A 20,019-nucleotide genomic window follows, 5' to 3' on the forward strand; every position below is an offset into this window, starting at 1 on the left:
TCTTGTCAGACAGATAGATAGATAGATAGATAGATAGATAGATAGATAGATAGATAGATAGATAGATAGATAGATAGATAGATAGATAGATAGATAGATAGATAGATAGATAGATAGATAGATAGATAGATAGATAGATAGATAGATAGATAGATAGATAGATAGATAGATAGATAGATAGATAGATAGATAGATAGATAGATAGATAGATAGATAGATAGATAGATAGATAGATAGATAGATAGATAGATAGATAGATAGATAGATAGATAGATAGATAGATAGATAGATAGATAGATAGATAGATAGATAGATAGATAGATAGATAGATAGATAGATAGATAGATAGATAGATAGATAGATAGATAGATAGATAGATAGATAGATAGATAGATAGATAGATAGATAGATAGATAGATAGATAGATAGATAGATAGATAGATAGATAGATAGATAGATAGATAGATAGATAGATAGATAGATAGATAGATAGATAGATAGACAGACAGCGAAACTATTATATTGAATTTTTTTAACAAAATTAAACGCAAATTTCGCGTTATTTTACTTTAAATTGGCAATACACTATACGTAAAGTATTAAATAAAACTACGTGAAGAAAATCTTAAATGCTTCCATTAATCCCACCACACACAACATGCGTCCACTAATCCCACCACACACAAAATGCTTCCAATAATCCCACCACACACAAAATGCGTCCACTAATCCCACCACACATAAAATGCGTCCAATAATCCCACCACACACAACATGCGTCCACTAATCCCACCACACTAAATTCTCACACATTAAATTCTCCCACACTATATTCCCCCACACTATATTCTCGCAAACTAAACTCTCCCACACCAACAATCATCCCACCACACACAAAATGCGTCCACTAATCCCACCACACTAAATTCTCAAATATTAAATTCTCCCACACCAAATTCTCCCAAATTAAATTCTCACACACCATATTCCCCAACTAAATTATCCCACACTAAATTCTCCCACACTAAATTCTCCCACACTAAATTCTCCCACACTAAATTCTCCCACACTATATTCTCCCATACTATATTCTCCCACACTATATTCTCCCACATTATATTCTCCCACACTTAATTCTCCCACACTATATTCTCCCACACTAAATTCTCCCACATTAAATTCTCCCACACTAAATTCTCCCACACTAAACTCTCCCACACCAATAATCTCCCAAATCTAAACTCAATACAAAAAAAGTCTCCACCAAAATCATCAAAACATTCAACTTCCCCGTATTAGATTACATAACACACCTCCCCCCCCCCCCACCACAACGAACTTAACGCTGACACAGAATATTAGTGTTAGTCCCGAGAGTGCACCAAGGTGTAGCACAGTTCACAGTGGTTTGATCTCGTCTTTTGTTTGAGTCAAAATATCTCGCGCGTGGAACTATTTTGTTAGGGGAGAAAACGAACAATGTTTTTGTTTAAAGGGAGGTAATTATAAAATTAAACAATAAAAAGAAACAAAAAAAATAATAATATATTTTGAATCAAAAACAAGTAAACAAGCTCTAGTATAAATTATAGAAAATTTAATTACAACAAAAATATTTAAAACCTATGATAAATAATAACAAAGTGCTAATTACAATACCTTGTAATTGGTAGTGTTAATCGAATAACTAGAAGTCACTTATATAAACCAGCTTTAATATTAATTCCCAGAAAATGTGTATTTTCGATACTCGTTGTGGCCAGCTTTTTGATGTTAAATAGGCCTATCTACTCAAGTTTTTTTTTTTTTTTTTTTTTTTTTTTTTTTTTTTTTTTTTTTTTTTTTTTTTTTTTTTGGTCTCAGACTTGTAATTTTTTCTCAGCGAGCCTTTACCTCGTCCCTAAGGCCTCCGCTATTCTATTACTTTGTTCATCATTGAGGGCTGGTGTAGGTTTACATTTTCAACTATACTATTACCACTCATACTTAATATACATATAAATGTACAAAAATATATACATAGTTTTACAGGTACGTTCTGAAAGAGAAAGAGGTTTATTTTGAGGGGGGGGGGGGAGTGTGGGGCGGTAATTAAACCAACAAAAGAGGGGGGGGGGTTATGGGGCGGTTTAATCCAGCAAACAAGAAGATTACATTTTCAACTATCCTATTATCACTCATACTTAATACACATATAAATATACATAAATATATACATCGTGTTACGAGTACAACCTGAAAGAGAAGGTGGTATATTTTTAGGGGGGGGGGGGAGTTTAGGTCTGTCTAATCAAACAAGAAGGGGGGGGGGGGGGTAAAAAAGAATGTCTCTGGCGAAGGGTTTCCTGAAATAGAACATGTAATTTTAGCGGGGTAAGGCATGTAGTGTTATATACATAAGGAATCCTCATTCACTCTGCTCATTTAATCCTAATACCTACAACAGTCCTTCGTTTTTTTTTTTTTTTGTTTTTTTTTTTTGTTTTTTTTTTTTTTTATATTATGCAAAAAACAATATAAAATTCACAAAAGATAACTAAATGGGACAAACACAATATTTCCAGTGTTATCCACTGAAGGATTCAATTCTTAAATTGATAACCAAACCTTGATTTTATGTACATTTCTTTAGTAAGAAACAAAGGAACTTCCTTTAATTTCCAACATGTAGGATGTAGAGAAGTTCTACTATCAAGTAACAAGAGTAAAAAAAAAAATAGATAAGGTTTACTTTGCATTGCGGTAACAATAATATATTATTCCGGAAAGGGAGCAGGAATTCCGGTAGGTTTTGAAGCTTCTTGTTCTGAAAAGAATTTTAATAAGATAAATTTACTCAAATTAAGGATATTTTCTCCATAGGAGCGAGGTGGTGTGGGGAAGGCTGTGTTGGTTGAGGTGTTTGGCTGGGTGAGGTATTATATCTAATGCATTGATTAATTGCGGAGGAAACTAAGGGGTGTACAATAGTTTTCCTATTACTTTTTTTTTTAATTCAGTTTTATTTTGTAATATTAACATTGTAATCACCAGACAGCATGTATAACATTCTAACCATCAGACAGCATATAAATCATTGGTACACAAACCACAATCAAAAACTAAACACATGGAACTTCGAACTGATATTTTTTTTTATAATGCTCCTCTCCACGGAAACTTTAGTAATTTTTTTTTTTTTTTTTGCCGGTTGGCGTTTAATATTGTTCCTCTCTTGCTGCTTTCCCTTCCCAAGGGTTGGCAGCAAGAGTAGGCTTACATAAATAAATATATACATATAATACAAGGTGTAACAAGTGTAATACAATACGTCTATAAAGTTAACAGAGTTCTATATTTAAATAACCTGCTCTAAAAGATGTGAAACGTTCCTTATATCATCTTTCTGCTCCTGATTCAAGAGATCAGAATGGTGTGCTGCCTTATGCTTAAAGATGCACCGTTCTGGCAGGAGTACATCACAAAAGTAACAATTTGTTAAAACTTCATTATGTTTTTTCTGACAGTGTTTTGCTATGTTATTGTGCACAATTGTATCTTTACAGGTGTTGCACTGTTTCGAATTAACGTGTTCTGCATTTTCATGTTCTCTAGCTTCTTTGGTTGTTTGGAACGACTTAGGGCAGAAGAGGCAGGTTCGACTATCATGTTTTTGTTTCGTGAATTTTTGTGCGCTTGTTACTTCCCCTTGTACCAACTTTTCGTTTTTTTTTTTACTCTTCGTTTTTAGCTTTGCCTCTGTAGTTTTTAAAATTTGTACTGTTTGTTTTGTGTCTGTGGGGCTGTCTTCCTTTTTCCTTTTTGATTGTGCGCTGTCACTCATTTCTACACTTAGGCTGGGGTCGTTGGTTTTAGAGGTTGGCGTCGCCGTAAACGTAAAAGTGTTCGGGCTCAGCGCGAGTGGTGAAGCAAAATTTGGTATGGGTACTTTTGATGCAGTTGATTTGATGATTGATGATTCCGTTATGCTTGTACTTGGGGTTGTTGGTTCAATGGCTGTGTTTGCTTGTTGGCTGCTTGGTGTTGAAGCTGGCTGGGCAAGTGGCGCTGGGTTTTGTGCTGAGAGTTGTTTTTTGGGCGATGTTTTTGGGTTCGATGCTGCGCCCTTGATTGAAGAGTTTTTCTGATTGCTTGGCATAGGAGGTAGTGGAGCAGGTGGTGCTGCAGATTGTGCTGATGGTAGAATCCTGGGCGTTGACTCTGGGTTGAGGTTTTGGCATTGATTAGTCCAATGCAGGGTGGATGAGCAGGTCTGGCAGGCTTGCTTTCTTCCATTGACGGCGATTAATATGTTGAGGGATTTGTTTTTGTGGTTTATTTGAATGTAGTGAGGGATGTGTGTTGGGATGTCAGTGTGTATGGAGAAGTTGCGGTTACTGTTGTGAGGAATGGTAGTTATGATTGGTTCTTTGCTGCTGTAAGGCTGTAGTGCTTGTATGAGTGTGAGATCGTTGAGTGTGGGGGGGGGGACCCATCTAAGGGTTCCGTTTGTTCTGTCTTTTTCGTGTAGTTTGAAGTGCAGTGTGTAAGGGCCGTGTATTTTATGCGTGTTGTGTGGAGTGGTGACATCGAATTCTGTTGAGGAAAGGTACCAGGTGTCAGCGCGCCCGTAGTTGAGGAGTAGGATCTGATGATCGCTTATGAGATGACGTAGGGCGTGTCCCCTCAAGTTGGGATGGCCTTTTGAGCTGATGGTAACTTGGAATCAGCAGAGTGGAGGTCCGGGCATTCTTCGTTCGGCAGGTTCAGGATGGCAGTTGTGGCTGAAAAGGGTTGGGCCCTGGATTTCATTAGGCCACCCGAGCCGTAGTCCGGATGGCTCCTCCCCAAGTCTCTCGACCCAGGGGGAACATCCAAGGGCGCAGCCCCTTTGCTGACGCTGACGATAGCTGCATATGACATCGCATGAGGAGATGACATTGTAGGATGTTAGAGTATAGAACAGGGGTCGGCAACCTTTTGAAGCGGAAGAGCCAAAAGTTACAATTTTCAAAATTTCCCAAGTTTTAAAGAGCCACTAACATTTTTTTTTTATTTGAAATGTTTTATTTTTTATTAAGATTATTAGTATTTGTTCAAGGAGCCGCAGGTTGCCGACCCCTGGTATAGAATCTTTGGTAAAGGGCGAAGGATTTACTCGATGTGAAGAGAAACCACAATTTTTTTTTTTATTTTTTTTTTTTTTAATTTTTTTTTTTTTTTTTTTAAGATAAACCAGGGGTCTCCAAACTACGGCCCGCGGGCCGGATGCGGCCCGCGATGTCCTCTCATCCGGCCCGCGGAGATCTTTTTGTCCACGGAAAAACAGTTTGTTGGTGATGGCTGAGGAATTTTGTCCAGAAAAATCAAAGACATGCCTTGAAGAAACTGGCCCCCGAACTGAAATTGGATAGTTAATGCGGCCCTCGGACTGAAAAGTTTGGAGACCCCTTCTTTAAACTAACAGCGTACGGGGACGAAGTGGCCTAGCGGTAGAAAGTCTGTAGACCTTCCCTGAGTCCACCCGACTCTGACGTTAGCGAAAGTAAAGGCGGCTGGGCATAGAGCTAACCGACTTACCTCTTCATATGCCGAGGTCACAGAAACAACTCTACTTCACTTGCCCAATAGAACTTTCTGGAAAAACAAGAGATCCATTTTTCAGTCTAATATTATAATTTAAAAACGTATATCCGTCTGATATATCAATCGTATCATCCATTAAAATGGCATACAGTTAGAAGTTCTCCGGAAATCAAATCACATGTTGTAAGCTTATTAGGAATAATTGCCTTCAAACGCCCCCCTTTTCACAAGTGTTACCAAAATCGTGGAATCGACATCAAATGAAGTCATTCAGTTCTTCTTCGTGTCTTATCCTCATAAGCCCGCCAGGAATGCAAGAACTGCTCGAGCGAGAAGACCCAGCTCCAATTCATATATATATATATATATATATATATATATATATATATATATATATATATATATATATATATATATATATAAATTTAACAACGGATGGCACTGAGGCATTCAACGTTGTTTATTTAAGGAATCTCTCTAGGTGGTAGGGAGGGGAAGCAGAATTCAAACCACCCTTGAGCAATTTCACCTCCTTATATCCACGTCCCATCCAGCATACATTAGATTTAGAAATTATGAAATATATACTTTAACCAGTGTTAATTCCCTTCCACACCCGGCAATTTTAAGACACGCTCAATCCTGATCCTGATAAAATTAATTGAAATAAACCTGAAATTAGTTATCATTTCTTTTTTGGTTACCCTTCTATAAACCTACCCTATTAAATGCCAATGGAGCATTGTATCATGTGTTGAGGTTCTTCTTAAGCTTTCGATATCTTGCGTAATTTTTTTTTATAAACTGAACTCAAACTGAGGTTATTATGTACTGTGTCCGTTGCAGAGAGTGTTCATCCTACGATGAAAGATGGCAACGAATACATTGTGTTTAGTATACTCGGCCGAATGTTTCCAGCATCTTCTACCTTGGAGGATGAAGTCAGTATCATACCGGTATTCGGCACAACAACCGTTTCGGTAGTCGGAAAATTCGACATCTACTTTGAGAGTAACCTTGGGCAAAAAAAGGTGGGATTAAAATAAGCGAAATTCGACATCTACTTTCTTGACAGATATACCAAGGTAGGGGAAGTAAGGTGGGATTAAAATTAGGGGAATTCGAAATCTAATTTCTCGAGCGATATACCAATATAGGGAATGAAAAGAGTGATTAAAATTAGAAGAATTTGACATCTACTTTCTTGACCGATATACCAGTATAGGGAATGAAAAGTGGGATTAAAATTAGGGGAATTTGACATCTAATATCTTGACCGATATAACAATATAGAGAATGAAAAGAGTGATTAAAATTAGAGGAATTTGACATATAATATCTTGACCGATATAACAATATTGGGAATGAAAATTAGGATTAAAATTAGGGGAATTTGACATCTAATTTCTTGACCGATATACCAATATAGGAAAAGAAAGGTGTGATTAAAACTTAATTAAAATATGGGGAATTTGGGTTGATACCCATGCACATAATAAATACCAAGTTTAAGATTAATAAAGATGGTTATTACGCCTAGCGCAGTAACTATCTCTTTATGTGTACAACTACAGCTATTAATCGGTAGACACGAATATTTGTTAGAACATGATCTCGTCTCCTGTTTAAACTCTGCAATATTCCGCTCTTCTCCTGATGCTTAAAACACGTCTGAACTCATGTGACCATCGTTTCGTTCGTTGCCAGTTTTTCTTTTGTCAAACACTTTAACTTGTTTGAAATGTATCGCAACTCATGGCGATTTTGTTACATGTCGTTTAGCTGGATTCTTCTTCGTCGTTACTTATTGTAATTTTGAAGGGCTTCTAATCTGTCATATGGCCCTTTGACTCTGATATAATCCTGCTTTATTTTAGATTATCTAACTTTCGGTTTTTAACAAATTTATTGTAAGAAACAAAATAACAAAAACAAAAAGCATTTCTTTTCACTCAGCGTAGAGCTGCATCATTAATGACGAAATTATTTAAATATCAATTGATATACGACACACATTTTCCTCTTTTTACTTTTTTGTTCCTAAATAAAAATAACTGTTATTTAGGAACACATTTCCTTCAACACAATTAATTATTACATTTCAACATGTTAGTCTTATTTGTGCAACAGCATTCGTCCATCAAATGACCAATTACAAGACTTTCGTTAGGTTTTGGACTCCTAAACCTATTCTGACTTTCTTCCACTTTAGATCAAGTTAGAGAAGGACAAACCCTTGCATATCAAGTCAGATCAGTTATTTATGTGCTTCTACGTCTTCAAAGGTTTGGACTGCAATTCAGCTATGGCTGTAGCTACCCTGATGCCTATATTCATGTTCTACTTCACCTACATGATCAGGTCATTATATTGAGTAAAGTAATATCAGGTAATATCAGCATTACTAAATAAACATTGAACTGATTTATATATGCCAAAATTATGAAGATTATTATTTTCTTTATATCATCAGAATAAATTGCCATTTTGTAATTATTTTTAGCTTTAATAAAATGATATTCAATTATTTTTAAAAAAATGAAATTTTAGACTGTAGACATAATAAAGTAAACGAGCCGTCCCGCAGCGTATCATACGCCGCTATTTAGTTGTTTTATTTACTACTTTTCAGTACTTCATAATTTGTGAATTCGACAGTACCAATGCTGCCACTGAAAATATTTGCTTTAAAACACTAACCCCCCTTTCCCCTAACCCCGACCCTACACCCCCCCCCCCCCCCTTGAATGCAGCCTCCTCTTAGTTATTTCTTAGTTACCTCATGTAAGTTAAAAATCGAACTAAATTATCTGCCCCTAATAGAAACCCAGCTCTACGGCTCTACGATTTGTAAACATTTAGCTTTGTAAACATTTAGCGTGACCACAACTCACCAGACAATGTGGGGGTGGGGTGGGGGTGGTAGTGATAGTGATAGAGAGAAAGAGAGCAGACTGCAAGGAGGCGCTTGCATCTTGTTTTCTAACGGCTCCCAGAAGAGAATTATATATATATATAGATTTCTTTTGTTTGTAGTCTTGTCAGCGTACTGCCTCTAAGCCTGGGGATCTACTAGATAATGACTGTGATGGTCTGGTGGATGAAGATGATCCGGGTGAGCCAAATTACCTGACCAGTTTGAAGATTCAACTTACGGCACCTGAGTGTCTAGCCAGTGAAATGAACAAACATGTTAAAATTTCGATTCACTAATTTTTGTTTTTTAATATATATATATATATATATATATATATATATATATATATATATATATATATATATATATATATATATATATATATATATATATATATATATATATATATATATATATATATATATATATATATATATATATATATATATATATATATATATTAATAATCACCCGTTAAGAATTTGGTTCTACAACGATGGCCACTACTAGTTTATAGCACGATACATGGCCGACCGTTGTGGTCGATTGGTAGAGCTTACTTCTGCTTACCGGAAAGTCTTGTGTTTGTATCCCGGTTTTCAGTGTGTGGGGTGTCCCTGAGTTCACTCAGCTCCATTGGGTACCTGACTTACATTAGTGAAACAAAAGCGACTGGGTGTATTACTGACCACACTATAGGATCGTACGCCGAAGTAATTGAAAAATATGAACCATGCTTCATCTGACCCGTGTGTCTTGGGCACGAACGTTAAACGATGATTATAGTATGGCATAACATAATGTTATTTTACAGTCAGATTTTTATATAATGTATATATATATATATATATATATATATATATATATATATATATATATATATATATATATATATATATATATATATATATATATACATATTTATATATACATTTTCAACGATTAACATACATTTAAACTTCATACTTTTAAATGTGTACATATCTTCTAGGGGTTTATAACGAAAACGATTTGTCCTATGGGGATGATTTGCAGAGAGGCCCAGCAAGTAAGTTCAAGTTAGATATTCTAGGTTTAAACATCACTGTGCTAGGTAGCGACATCACTGACCTAGATATCAACATCACTGACCTAGGTTTCAACATCTGTGACCTAGGTTTCAACATCACTGACCTAGGTTTCAACATCTCTGACCTTAACATCACTCAGTTTATTATGCTTTTAAATATATATATATATATATATATATATATATATATATATATATATATATATATATATATATATATATATATATATAATTACACGTGAAAAGCTACAATTTGTTATCAATACTTTTTAAAAATAAAAACACGGGTAAATATGAACAAAAAGTTAAGACCCCCTACCCAACCTAACGGTCTACGGGGCAAGTGAAGTGGAGTTCACTTGTTTCAGTGACCTCGGCATATGAAGAAATATTACAGTCAGCACTGCGACCAGCCCCCTTTACTTTCCATAACATGAGTTAGGTACCCATTAGAGCTGGGTACACTCAGAGACTGTCTATTGACTTGAACCCGGATTCGAACTCGAGACTTACGAATTAGCAGTCAAGCTCTCTTGTGAGGTACGTTATACATTGTCACAGATAAATTAAGATAATTAGTTTTGTTCTTATTTGGGTTTCAAGTGCCACCCCCCCCCCCCCCACTCAACCGGAAAAAAATCTAAAAACATTGTACATAATGCGAATGGATGTAGCTTTAATTTGGTCAAATCAAATGTTTATTTTACTTTATTCCATGTATCAGTTGACGGCGGTTGGGGATTTTGGGATGAGTGGACCTGTGACGGTGAAATTAAATTCAACACTCGCAGGTAAGATTAGCTTATTTCTACATCTAGACCAGGGGTCTCCAAACTACGGCCCGCGGGCCGTTTGCGGCCCGCGTAGTCCTCTCATCCGGCCCGCGGAGATCTTTTTGTCCAAGGAAAAAAACGTTTCTTGGTGATGGCTGAGGAACTTTGCCCAGAAAAATCAAAAGACATGCCCGGAAAAAGCTGGCCCCCGAACTGAAATTTGATAGTTAATGCGGCCCTCGGACTGAAAAGTTTGGAGACCCCTGAGATAAACCATTATTTTTTTTTTTTTTTTTTTTAAGAGAAGGGTACTGTTCACGCAGTACATACAATAAGAGAAACCATTATTTTTTTTTTTTTTTTTTTTTTTTTTTTTTTTTTTTTGCGTTTAATAGATTTCCTCTCTTGCTTTCTACCCTGTTCGCGCAGGGAGGCAGCAAGAGTAGGTTGCATGATTATATACATACATGAGATATTGTACATATTTAAAAGAATTTAATTCTGGCTTGTGTTATTTTCCTTGTGTTTCTTGATTCACGTCTGGTTTCTTTTCGTATTTCTATATTTTCCTGTTTCCTTGATTTACTTGTTTTGACTTCCGGTTTCTTGGTTTACTTTGAAATAACATAAAGTACATGACAAAACAAAACATGATCGCTTATCGTCCTTTGGCCTTTGTTCTTGCACGTGATACAATCTTGGTTGGGTAGTGGTTTCTTCTTGGTTGGTAGTTGTACTTGGGGAGTGTTAGTGAGGGATGTTCCGTGGTTGAGGCGTTGATCGATGCGTTGGTGAGGCGACGAGTTTCGTGTGTTGTCTTGATGGTAGTATTGTTCGATGGACTGGAGCTTGGAGAGAGTAGCGAGCATATATTTGAGGTGAGCGATGTGTCGAGTGTTTAATTTGGGTAAGTTGAGTAGTTGGTCTTTGAGAGGCAGTTAGTTGATTTGCTAGTGTTTGACGTAAGCCTCCCACCTAAGATTTCTCCTAGGTGGGTGTCGTCAGAGTGGTAGTGAGTTTGTTGGAAGCGAGGTAGATGCGTTTGACGTAGTAGATGAGTTCGATTTGTTGAGCGAGGTAGTTGCGTTTGACGTAGTAGATGAGTTCGATTTGTTGGCGATTTTGACAGACCTCCCACCTAGGATTTCTCCTAGATGGGTGTCGTCAGTCTGAAAAAAAGAAGGTTGAAAATTAGCCGCTCGTATATTGTAGCCACCCAGTACAAGTACTGGGTGACTCATCTTGAGAGCATGTGCGTTCGAGGGATGTGTGGGCGCAACCCCACAGCGGTCGTTGGCGAGATTTGCGTGAGTTAGAGTAGTAGTTTTGACCGCCTCTCGACCCCGGCAGCCAGCCCTAAAAAGGGCTGACCAACCAAATGGCTAAGATCCGTACTTTTTAATACTTTTATGTAACCATTAATACTAAGCAAATAGATAATAACTTCACCCCACTATAGCTGAAGGAATTTTATTGGTATTAATATTAAAGCTAATTGATATAAGTGACTTCTAATTATTCGATCAACAATTACCATTTACTATGTGTTGTATTTAAGATTTTATTATTAATCATCAAAGATTTTAGAAAATATATCTGTAATTTAATTTTCTATAATTTACACTACAGTTAGTTTACTTGTTTTTGCTAAAAATATATATTATTATTTTTTCATTTCTTTTTATCTTTTAATTGGATAATTACCTCCCTTTAAAAAAAAATAATATAAGTTTTCTCCCCTAACAAAATAGTTCTATGCGCGAGATATTTTGACTTAAACAAAAGACGAGAGCAAATCGCTGTTAACTGTGTTACACCATGGTGCACTCTCGGGACTAACACTAATATTCAGTGTCAATGTAGTGTGGGGGGGGGAGGTGTGTGATGGAATCTAATATGGGTGTTTTGAATGTTTTGGTGATTTTGGTGGAGACTATTTTTGTACCGAGTTTGTATTTGGGAGATTGTGAGATCATTAAGGTGTGGGAGAGTTTAGTTTGCGGGAATATAATGTAAGAAAATATAGTGTGGGAGAATTTAGTGTGGGAGAATTTAGTGTGGTAGAATTTAGTGTGGGAGAATTTAGTGTGGTGGGATTAGTGGACGCATTTTGTGTGTGGTGGGATTAGTGGACGCATGTTGTGTGTGGTGGGATTAGTGGAAACATTTCAGATTTTCTTCACATAGTTTTATTTAATACGTTACGTATAGTGTATTGCCAATTTAAAGTATAATAACGCGATTTTTGCGTTTAATTTTTGAAAAAAATAATTAAATTACATGCTAAAATCTAGTTATTTCCCTTTAATGTATTAGTTTGTCTCCCTTTCTGTTCCATGTCATTATTCGTAGGAACGACGCCCATCACTTGACCTCATTTCTAGGAAAATGTCTTTAATTAAAAAAAAACACGTTTTTTTTTTCGGCTGTATGTTCTGTTTACACTTAATTGGCTTCTAGCGTGCTCTCGCTTCGTGTCACGTTTGACTTACTACATGACTTTAACGTGGTTTTCCCGAAACATGTTTTTTACGTGATCTTACTTTAGGTTAAGTTTATCTTAATTCAGGTCGTAACGTGACACTGACATGACATTATTTTAACGTGATCCGATGTTGAATACTACAACGTCACTTTAAAGTAAACGTGGTGTATACATAGTACGGCGTGATACTATATTTAACCTGATATAACTGACGTGATCCTTACGTGGTTATCACGGGATAAGAAATGGCCAAGAAAATTTGAGGCACAAAAATTAAATATAATTCTCAAATAGAATACAAGTTAGTCATACACACGATAGGTGTCTGCGTGGTCAAAAAGTCTCGAGTTCGAGCCCTCGGGTAGATGAGGCTCGATAGCTGGGGACAGCCGCTCTTCTAGGAGAGACAACTCCAAAATCAAACAACTGCTGTCTTGTAGTTTGTTCTTAGTTAGACAAAGGCTATGGAAGCAAAGAAAAATAATGAAAAAAGAAAAGCAGGCTGAAATCGGAATCAACGGCCTCAATGGCGCATAACAAGTTGACACGTATAGCCTACGTAATAGTGTTGGAGGGGATCCTTTCCACACTAAAATTAAGAACGAAGAAGAAAAGATACACACGATAAACTGATCACCACAAGGGCTTTTCTTCATACTAAAATAAACCTAACAAAACTTCAACCTAACATAATACTAAAATAAACCTAGCAAAACTTCAACCTAACACAATACTAAAATAAACCTAACAAAACTTCAACCTAACATAATACTAACATAAACCTAACAAAACTTCAACCTAACATAATACTAAAATAAACCTAACAAAACTTCAACCTAACATAATACTAAAATAAACCTAACAAAACTTCAACCTAACATAATACTAAAATAAACCTAACAAAACTTCAACCTAACATAATACTAACATGAACCTAACAAAACTTAAACCTAACATAATACTAAAATAAACCTAACAAAACTTCAACCTAACATAATACTAAAATAAACCTAACAAAACTTCAACCTAACATAATACTTACATGAACCTAACAAAACTTAAACCTAACATAATACTAAAATAAACCTAACAAAACTTCAACCTAACATAATACTAACATGAACCTAACAAAACTTCAACCTAACATAATACTAAAATAAACCTAACAAAACTTCAACCTAACACAATCCTATCTTGAAGCTACTTTAAAATTACATAAATCGAACTTGAAGCTAGCATGTGGCTAATATGAACTTATAATTTAAGTCAAAACTAACATCAAATTTGAACCTATAATGAACCTACCTAAAGCGGAACCTGTTATGAACCTAACTGAATACTAGCAAGTTGCTTAATTGTACACCTTAATTGAACGTAACACGAATTACTAAATTGCACTCTATAACAAAGCTAGAGTTTCGATTAACTTATCAATTTAGTTTTTTAAAAAAGTAAAGTTAAACTTTAAAACACGACCTGTCAATTGGGTAGATGGAGTTGAGTTCACTTGTTTATGTGACGACGACATAAACGACTTAGTTATGTTGCTTTTACTTTCTCGAAACTTCAGTAAGGTACCCGACATTTAAATTTTTAAAATTTTTAATTTGGATATTAGTTTGTATTTTTAAATTTGAATATTTAATCGTTGTTCTATAGTTAAATGGGAGGGCGTGGCCTAATTAGGGTAAGGTGTGTGGAATGAATGTACATTATATTGTCGCTTTTATTTCATTTGACGGTTATTTATATCCCCTTACATTCTTTAAAAATAATCAAATCTACAAATGCAGCCGCCAATTTAAAGATATTAAATTTTAACTCAATTTGTTCATACTTGATTTTTTATTTTTATTTTATTACAAATCTCGCTTATTCTCGTGATTAATCGAGAGAAACACGATACAAAAAATAGTCTCCACCAAGGTGTAACACAGTTCACAGCGGTTTGCTCTCGTCTTTTGATTGTTTCAAAGTATCTCGCACGTGGAATTTTTTGTCAGGGGAGAAAACAAACATTTTTTTTAATGGGAGGTAATTATAAAATTAAACGACAAAACAAAAAGGAAAAGATATTAATTTATACTGAAACAAAAACAAGTAAACAAACGTTAGTATTAATTATAAAAAAATTAAATCACAAAAAAAAAATAAATTTAAAACTATTGTTCACTAATAAGAAAATGTTAATTACAACTCCTAGTAATTGTTAGTTGTTAATCCAATAATTAGTAGTCACTAGTACCAACCAGCTATAATATTTAGAGCATGACAATTTATTTTTTTGTAGTAACTAACAGTCCTTAATCTGCCGTCTTTTCAAATAATCTACTGTCTGGGGGAGGCGTGGGATCGGGGTCTCTCGACTTGGGGGGAACGGTAATGGACGCAGCCCCGTTGTTGAGTTTGGTGATAGCTGCATGGTCCATGGTGATAGGGACTCGGGGGTTGGGGTCTATGTTTGGGCGTGAGGTATTTGCTCAATTTTTTTTTTTAATTGCACGAGCCGACCTGTGAAGGTCGTCTGTGCGGGGTATTGGGAATAGTTTTTTTTTTTTTTTTTTTTTTTTTTTTTATTAGCAATTTAAAACAAGTGCAACAACATCAGCATATTTTACATTTTTCTAAATGTTCTTAAAAAAATATCATATCAAGATGAATTTACAAATGTATACACCTTTTTTGCTAAATTTTATCATCTAATGAAACCATTTTGTCCGGATGAGCGTATTAATAATAAGTATGTACATGGTTATCATATTTGTTTTATATATGTTGTTATACAAAATTTTAAGGGATAATCAGTAAAAGGGGTTAAAGTAAAACGATAGTGTTAGAATCCGGATGAGGAGGGATTGACAAAACTTGTTTAAGTGGTGAGTACAGCGTGTCATATTTGAAGAGTTGTCCTTCTCGCTGTTTATGTTCTGTCGTCTGCATATATGTAAGAAATGGATCTGTCTGGGTTAAGGATGTAGAATATTTGATTGTGGCAGGGGTCGTTGTCGGGGTGCTGGTCGTTGAGGTGTTTTTCTATGTCGTATTTGGTGTATAGACTTGTTAGGCAGTATCCACACTGGAAGACAGCGGTGTCTGGGTGTTTTAGTACGTGGTGCTTTATTGCTCCTCTGCTTTTGATTAGATTGTTGCAATGCGGGCATTTACTCGTATCAGGATGGGAAGTTTTTGTATGTGTTTTACACTCGCTGGCAGTACTGAAACTGTGAAAGCAATAACCGCAGCTCTTGTCTTTTCCAGGAGTTAAAGGTTTGGGAATTTGAATTGGTTCAGTGGTAGTTTCTTGTTGCGGCTGGGTTTCTAAGGTGTTTGTCAGGCGATCGAAGATTTGATTCGCGAGTTTTTTTGTTAATTTTCCTTGTTCTGTGGGGCTGATTTCATTTTTTCTTTTCATTGGCGTGGCGTTATCTATTTCTGAATCTGGGCTTTGTGTTTCTCCAGTGTTTTGAATTTTTGTTGATGCAGTTGGTGACTTCGGGTAAGCCGTACTTGGGATCGCTTTTTGGTTCGACAGGTTAGGGGTTACCAATGTTTGCTGCGGTGTGGGTGGTGCTCTAGGTGGTTCTGTTAAAATTGTCTGTGAGGATGGTTGTTGAGTTCGTTCTTGTATTGTTGACAGGTGAACATTGGGTGTTGACTCTGGTGTTGATGATTGGCAGTGGTTGGTCCAGTGTCTGTCCGAGCCGCACACCTGACAGGCTTGGCGTCTTCCTGGCAGTGCGATGAGGATATTACGTGTTGTGTCTTTGTATGTAATTTGGATGTAGTGTGGGATGTGTTGTGGATTGTCGTTCTGGATGGTGAATCTGCGATTGTTTGTGTGCGGGATTGTGGTTATTGTAGGTGTAGATTTGCTGACTGTTTGCAGTGCCTTAATCAGTGTTTCGTTGCTCAGGGCTGGCGGGACCCATCTAAGGGTTCCGATGATTTTGTCCTTGTGGTATCTGTCGAATTTCAAAGTGTATGGGCCGTGTGTTTTGGTGGTGCCGTCCAGACCCGCTACATCAAGGTCGTTGGACGAGAAGTACCAGGTATCCCTTCGTCCATAGTTGAGCAGCAGGATCTGGTGTGGGCTAATGATATTGCGCAAGAGGTGACCAGGGTTGTTCTGGTGGTTGGTTGATTGGATGGTGACTTGAATTACTGTAGGCGAGTCGAAAAGCTCAGGAGCTATTTCATCAGACTGGTCTATTGTGATTGTTGTCTTGATATCTGAAACTGAAAGAGTTTGGGCCCAAGTTTTCATTAAGCCACCCGAACCGTAGTCCGGGTGGCTCCTCTTCGGATCTCTCGACCTAGAGGGAACAAAAATGGGCGCAACCCCATTGTTGACTTTCGTGATAGTTGCATAGTCCATTTCTAGTGCATGGAGATGAGGACTCGGTGCATTTGCTCAACGTCCCTTTTCAAGTTTATGGGTGGTTTACCCTGCAGACTTCTATACCTGTTGTATTTTGTCTGCATAATAAACAAAGCGGTAGACAAGTCGGTTAGATTCTTAATTTTTTTTTTTTTTTTTTTTTTTTTTTGTTTTGTTGATTTTATTTTAAAACATTTAAATTAGTAAAAGATCTAGTAATTTAAATTGTAGTTTTACACTAAAGGAATATTTTTTTTTTTAGATTCTTAAAATATTTTAAAACAATGACGTAACAAACCAACGATGCTTGAAGAGTTTTCTCGGTATAAATATTTAAGTTGGTTGATATAAGTAACTTCTAATTATTCGATAACAACTAACAATTACTAGGCGTTGTAATTTACATTTTGTTAATAATCACCAAAGATTTTAAATAATTTGTTTGTATTTTAATTTTCTAAAATTTATACTAATTATTGATTACTTGGTTTTGCTTAAAAATATATTATTATTTTTTCCATTTCTTTTTATCGTGTAATTTTATAATTATCTCCCTTGAAAAAAATTCAACATTTGTTTTTTCCCTTAACAAAAAAGTTTCACGCGCGAGATATTTTGACTCTAACAAAAGAAGAGAGCAAACCGCTGTGAACTGTGTTACACCGTGGTGCACTCTTGGGACTAACACTAATATTCTGGGGGGGGGGGGGGGGGGGGGGAGGAGTGTGTAATGGAATCTAGTGAGGGGGGAATTGAATGTTTGGGTGAATGGTAGAGACTATTTTTGTATCGAGATTTGGGAGATTTTAGTGTGGGAGAGTTAAGTGTGGTAAAATTTAGTGTGGGAGAATTTAGTGTGCGAGAATTTAGTGTGTGGGTATTTATCGTGGGGGGAATTTAGTGTGGGAGAATTGAGTATGGGAGAATTTAGTGTGGAAATTTTTTTTTCTGGGGGAGTTTAGAGTGGGAGAATTGAGTGTGGGAGAATTTAGTGCGGGAGAAATGCTTATGTGGTGTTGTAGTGTAAGTAAAGCAAATTATTTGAGTGTTTGTGTGTATATAAATTAATCTACGGTGGGTGTGATTGGGTTTACTTTCGGTAAGTTGAGTGGGGGTGTTTGGATTAGGGGGGGGGTGGGGGGAAAGGTCCTTCTGGGGGTGGTTTAATCGACCTCCGGATCATGTGACAATGTGACGGATTGCGTCATTTGTATAACGGCGCTTTGTTTATTTCTTCATCTAAGACTCAATAGTAGGGAAAAAAACATGTCAAATACCCTATATATTAACGAGCTTTCACAAGCGCTAAATTGCAAAAGTAAGAGTACACTTTTCAAGCTATAATACTAAACATTGTCGAAATAGCTCCCATCATTATCTATCGATATATTGTCTCTTTCCCTTACTTACGAGCTTCGGTAGGCGGCCGATCCGTGTTTGGTCGTGCCACACACGGGGGCATATAGATCTCCTACAGTTATGTTGTAGTAACAAGGTGTACGTTTCCCCACCGATCTCAAGATCAGTGTAATGGGGTAAATCCTTTAAAGCAGCGTTTGGGCAGAAATCGGCTGCCCACTTATCACTCTTCCCGATCTTAAGAGTTGAAACTATTGTGTCTGGTTCTGATATTTCAATCATAATTTTGTTGATCATATTCTAGGTAATGGTAGGGGGTAAATAGGTCCTCTAATATGATTTCGTCGATTCAATGTTCTTGTTTTCCTTTAATCAACACACGTAGCGTGTTTGGGGATGGCGCCCAGGTGCGGTCCACGAAAGCGTGATTTTTTTATTGTTTTTTGAAGAGTGTACTTACAGGTACAGGGTTGGGTCTCTCCTTTTGTGACAAATCACCGGTTTTTCTCCCACTTAGAAGAACATTTACAGTTTCATTTGAATATGTATCTGTTACGGGTGTTGACACAGGCCAGCTGGTTGTTTGCGTGGTGTCCGTATTATCTTCAGGACAGAGCGAAGGCCAGCTAAGGTTTTTTGAAAGTCTTGCCCGTCTCGTTTCGGCCATCTTGAAGTGAAAAAAAATAAATTCGCAGACATAGGATCCTGCAATTTAGAATGGATAGTGAATGGTCAAAATTCCTGGTATTAATACTACAGCTGGTTGACACCAATAACATTTTATTATTGCATTAATATTAACAATTACTGGGAGTTGTAATAAACATTGTGTGATTAATCACCAAATAATTTCAAGAAGTTTTTTAAATTTATTTTTCTATAATTAATACCAATGTCAGATTACTGGATTTTGTTTCAAAATGTATTACTATTTTTTTCTCTTATTTTTATCGGTTAATTTTATAATTACCTCCCTTGAAAGAAAACCATTGCTTGTTTTCTCCCCTGACAAAAAAGTTTCACGCGCGAGATACTTTCAAACAAACAAAAAACGACAGCAAACCGGTGTGAACTGTCTTACACCTTGGTGCACTCTCGGGACTAACACTAATAATCATGTGTCAAAGTGTGCAGAGGCGTAGCGACCATTCCCTGCGACCGGGAACAAACTTTCGATTTGCACACCCCCCTTCGAACTTTTGACTTGCAACCCCCCCCCCCCCCCCTCCCCCCTCAAAATTTTGATTTGCACCCCCTTCGAACTTTTGATTAAGGTCGGCGCACGGGGACATATGTCCCCCCGCCCTCCCCTCGCTCCGCCACTAGAGGTGTGTGATGGAATCTAATATGGGGGAGTTGAATGTTTGGGTGATTTTGATGGAGACTATTTTTGTATCAAGTTTAGATTTAGGAGATTTTTAGTGTGGGAGAGTTTAGTGTGGGAAAATTTTGTGTGGGAGCATTTAGTGTGGG

Source organism: Physella acuta, unplaced genomic scaffold (assembly GCF_028476545.2).
Source record: "Physella acuta isolate Inbredline_101_S28 unplaced genomic scaffold, ASM2847654v3 ptg000909l, whole genome shotgun sequence".
Taxonomy (NCBI): Eukaryota; Metazoa; Mollusca; class Gastropoda; family Physidae; genus Physella; species Physella acuta.